The sequence below is a fragment of the Hylobates moloch genome, unplaced genomic scaffold (assembly GCF_009828535.3).
Source record: "Hylobates moloch isolate HMO894 unplaced genomic scaffold, HMol_V3 SCAFFOLD_4, whole genome shotgun sequence".
NCBI lineage: Eukaryota > Metazoa > Chordata > Mammalia > Primates > Hylobatidae > Hylobates > Hylobates moloch.
The window spans coordinates 96,670,492-96,676,090 of record NW_026652279.1 but is presented as its reverse complement, the minus strand read 5'-3'; positions in this window follow the sequence as shown (position 1 = coordinate 96,676,090).

The window sequence follows — 5,599 nt, the reverse complement described above, 5'->3', positions numbered from 1 at the left end:
TATGGTAGTAATGATGAAATAGATGAGTATCTACATATATATCATGCATTCATGACATAACTTTTTCTTAACTTGTTTATTTCTAGGCTATGCAGTTCATCTATAAGCTGTTCCAAATTGTCACAAATCTCCAAAAAAAATTGTCTATTTATTGAAATAAAAAGCTGCTTATAAGTAGACTCATGCAGTTCAAACCATGTTGTTCAAGGGTCAACTATATTTGTAATTCCTTTTTCTGACAAAATCTGGCTCCCTTCATCCTTAGTACACAATAAGTCCTCACTTAACATGATCAATAGGTCTTCTTGGAAACTAAGTGAAAGATGTGAAACGAAATGAATTTTACTGTAGGCTAACTGATATAAGCAAGAGATCTGTTCCTATGACATATTTCTGGCCAAAAAACATCACCAAACATGTTAATACAGACCAAAAACACTTGTAATATTAAATATTAAAATGAATGCTAGCTCTGCATACATTTAAGGAAGAGTAACAGATATCATTTATCCAATTTTTGGTGAATCAGTGAGTGATGGCGTTCGTACTGGTGGTGAGTTAAATCAAGAAATGAATACTGGCAAGGTGCAATTTGTAAGAATCACCTCCTACCTCCATGCGGTTAGAACCAATCACAAATATGGCAGGTTCATGAAGCACTTTTGTACCAAATCGTTGTGTATTGCAACATCTGTATGATTATCATGGACTTTACAAATTTTTATTTTACAGTAATTTGCATTCATTCATTTGTTCCTTGTTCAACATGCTTATTCCAGTTCAGGGTGGCAGATGACTGGAACCTATCTAGTGGCTCAGGGCCCCAGGTGGGAACCAACTCTGGACATGCTATTGCACGGTGCACTCACACACACCCACACTCACTCAGACTGGGACCATTTAGACATGTCAGTTAACCTAATGTGCCCAGCTTTGGGATGTGGGAGGAAACCAGAGTACTTGGAGAAAACCCAGGAAGACATGGGGAAAATGTGTAAACTCCATACACACAGTGGCTTTGGCCAGTATATTTTTGTCATCAATGTTATAACAAAATGACATTATTCCAGGACTTGCTGTATTTATTCATTTCATCTCCTGTGTGTAACCAATCTCTTGTGTCCTTGCCCCTACGTAGGTATACTCTTCACTCCCACTTGGGACTCTTGCACCTTTCATTGGTTGCCTCCACCAATTGTCCTTCCAAATGGATGCCATCTTCACCCCACCCTTCCTCAAACACCCTGTGCCAGGCTGCCCTCTTAGGCAGATGACTTATCCTTATCCCCCTAAGATGCTGAAGACCCATGTTCCATCCATCTGTGGGTGGCTCCTGATTCAATTTTTTTGTCCACCCTGCAGAATGTTCAATGTTTCCAGATGTGCGGGTGATATCCTTCAGGCCTTTCTTCAAAGGAGGAAAGAACTTCCTATACATTTTATAGTCAAAACGCTGAGTTTACAAAGCAAGGGTTTTGACTAGAATTGCACTGAACGTATAATTTAGAAAGAGAAGGTGTAATATTGTTTCCCCAAACTATTAACATTTTAACAGTCTATCTTATTAACTCTCAAAGTTTAAGAAATTTCTCATAGAGGTTGTGCACATATTTTTTAGATTCCTAAATATCTGATACCTTTTCTATCTACTCAGAAGGCTGAGATGCGAGGATCACTTGAGCCAAGGAACTCGAGGCTTCAGTGAGCTATGATTTCACCATTTCCTTCCAGTGTTACAGAGCAAGACGCCGTCCAAAAAAAAAGCCAGGCACAGTGGCTCACGCCTGTAATCCCAGCCCTTTGGGAGGTGAAGGCAGGTGGATCACCAGACGTCAGGAGTTTGAAACCGGCCCAGTCAACATGGTGAAACCCTGCCTCCACTAAAAACACAAAAAGAAGCAGGGCCACCATGATGGTGGTGTAATCCAAGCTACTTGGGAGGCTGAGGCAGGAGAATTGCTTGAACCTGAGGGGGTTGGGGGTGGGGGTGGAGGTTGCAATGAGCTGAGATAGCACCACTGCACTCCAGCCTGGGCAACAAAGTGAGACTCCATTAAAAAAAAAATAATAATCATTTCAGTAGATGATGAAAACAATACAATTCAACATACCTTTATGATAAAAACTCAACAAAATGTGCAAGAAGGAACATATCTCAGCATAATAATATGATAAACCCATGTCAGCATATATGATAAACCCACAGCTAACGTCATGATCAATGCAGAAAAGTTAAAAGCTCTTCCTCTAAGATCTGGAACAAGTGTGGTTACTTTTACCACTTTCATTCATCATAGTGCTGGAAGTCCTAGCTACAGCAATTAGACAGGAAAATGCAATAAAAGACATCCAAATTGGAAAAAAAGGAAGTCTAATTGTCTCTGTTTGCAGCTGATATGGTCATATATAGAGAAAGAACCCTAAAAATTCCACCAAAAAACCTACTAGATAAATTTAGTAAAGTTGCAAGATACAATATCAACATACAAAAATGAGTAGCACACCCATGCGCCAATAGTGAAACACCTATGAAAGAAATCAAGAAAGCTATTTCATTACAAAAAAATGATACCTAAGGACAAACAACCAAAAAGGTGAAAGATCCCACAATGAAAACCATAAAACATAGATGAAAGATAGTAAAGGAGACACAAGTAAATGGAAAGATATCCCATGTTCATGCACTAGAAGAATATTGTTAAAATATCTATATCACCCAGTGTGATCTACAGGATCAATGCAACCCATGTTAAATTACAAAAGACATTCTTCACAGAAACAGAAAAAAAAAAAAACTAAAATTCACACAGAAATGCAACATACCTCAGATAGACAAAAAAATCTTGAATAAAAAGAAAAAATCTGGAGGCATCACACTACCTGATTTCAAAATATACTACAAATGTATAGTAACCAAAACAGCATGGTGCTGGCCAAAAAAAAAAAAAAAAGAGTGAGGGAGCAATAGACAGACATAGACAAATGACAGACAAATAAAACAGAATAGAGAACTCAGAAATAAATTTACACATTTATAGTCAACTCATTTTTAACAAAGGCACCAGGAACACACATTCAGGAAGGACAATCTCTTCAATAAACTGTGCCAGGAAAACCCAACACCCACATGTAGAAGAATCAATCTAGACCGTTATCTCACCATATACAAAAATTAACTCAAAATAAAGATAACTTCAATGTAGGCCCTGAAACTATGAGACTACTAGAAAAGAAAAAATAAGATAAATGCTTCATGAAATTGATTAGGACAAGGAATTTTTAAATAGACAACAAAAGCACAAGCAACAAAAGCAAAAATAGACAAATGGAATTGCATTAAACTTAAAAGCTTCTGCAAAGCAGAGGAAGCAATCAGTAGAATGAAGAAACAATCTAGAGAATGGAAGAAAGTATTTACAAGCTATGCATCAGGCAAGGGGTTAATACACACAATAGATAAAGAACACAAACTACTCAAAAGCAAAAATACATATAACCTGATTTAAAAATCAGAAAAAGATCTACCCAAAACCTTTGTCCCCCACCATTATTTCCCCACTTTCTTTTCCTGACAGCCTTCAGCTCTCCTTGTCATCACCCTTTTTCTTCATCTACCCCAAAACTTTTCCCCACCATCTTTCTGCGAAGCCTTCTTTACTCTCCCGCTCACCATCCTTTTCCCCATCCATCTACCCAAAAGTTTTTCCCCACCATCATTTCCCTCTCTCCCTGGCCACCTTCTTTTTCCATCTCTGGCTCTCATCACCCTCTTTCGCTCCTCCATCTACCCAAAAACATTTCCCCCATCTTTTCCCAAAGCCTTCTCCCGACTCCTGCTGCTCACCACCCTCTTTTCCCCTCCATCTTCCCAAAAACTGTTTTCCCCATGTCTTCCTCCCCTTGCTGCTCTCTTTCCCTTCTCCATCTATTCAAAAACATTTCCCCACTGTCTTTTTGCAAAGACTTCTCCCAACTCCTGCTCACCATCCTCTTTTCCTCCATCTACCCCCGACATGTTTCCCCACCATCTTTTTACAAAGCCTCCCCCCCAACTTCCCAGTCACCATCTTCTTTCCCCTAACCTGCTTGTCACCCTCTTTTCCCCCGTCCATCTACCCCTTTTTCCTCACCATCTTTTCTTTCTCCACAGTCTTTGTTTTCTGTCCACCATCTTTTTGCAAAACCTTGTCTCCCTCCCACTCGCCAACCTCTTGGGTAGAACAGGGACAAGTAAACTCAAAATCCCACTTGATTTTGCTATTCATAAGCTCCTTATCTCCCACCTTCCCACCAAGTCATTCTAGATTTGAGAGGAGTCATTAGACTCTTATTTAAGTGGCCGTTTCTGCCAGGATGGGGAATAAGTCAGTTAACGTCAGTTGAACCAGCCCCCAATATTTCAACTTAGATTCTTTTCAATTTTCCCTAAGTGTCAGCCGGTCTGAGAAATAAGCAGAAAGCGTACAAAGAGAGAAATTTTACAGCTGGGCCTCCGGGGGTGTCATCACATACTGGTAGGACCGTGATGGAGACCATGAGCCGCAAAACCAGCAAGTTTTTATTAGGGATTTCAAAAGGGGAGGGGTGCCCGAATAGGGAGTGGGTCACAGAGATCACATGCTTCAAAGGGCAATAAAAGATCACAAGGCAAAAGGGCAGAGCAGGATCACAAGGCAAGGGTGAAATTAGAATTACTGATGAGGGTCCATGTCCCTCTGGGCATGCATTGTCTTGATAAACATCTTAAAAGGAAACTGGGTTGGTGAGCAGACAACCAGTCCGACTAGAATTCACCAGGCTGGAATTTCCCAACCCTAGTAAGTCTGAGGACAAGCTGGAGACCAGGGCGTATTTCATCCCTTATCTCAAACGCGTGAGACAGACACTCCCAGAGTGGTCGTCTATAGGCCTACCCCTGGGAATGCATTCCTTCCCCAGGGTTATCAATTATTAATATTCCTTGCTGGGAAAAGAATTCAGTGATATTTCTCCTACTCACACGTCCATCTATAGGCTCTCTGTGAGAAGAAAAATACAGCTCTATTTTGCCCAACCCCACAGGCAGTCACACCTTATGGTTATCTTTCCTTGTTTCCTGAAATTCACTGTTGTTCTGTTCTTTTTCAGGGTGCCCTGATTTCATATTGTTCAAACACGCATGTTTTACAATTTGTACAGTTAACACAATCATCACAGGGTCCTGAAGTGACATATATCCTCAGTTTATGAAGATGACAGGATTAAGAGATTAAAGACAGGCATAGGAAATTATAAGAGTATTGATTGGGGAAGTGATAAATGTCCATGAAATCTTCACAATTTATGTTCAGAGACTGCAGTAAAGACAGCCGTATGAAATTACAAAAGTATTAATTTTGGGAACTAATAAATGTCCATGAAATCTTCACAATTTATGTTCTTCTGCCGCGGCTTCAGCCGGTCCCTCCGTTCAGGGTCCCTGACTTCCCACAAGTTAATTTGTTCCACCTTCTGCTGAAGTGTTTCTCACTTCGTCACCACATATTCACTGCCAATCTGGTTTCCTTGGAGGCATCCCAAAATTAATCTATAGGCAAGTTTCAACTCACTTTCATTTTCA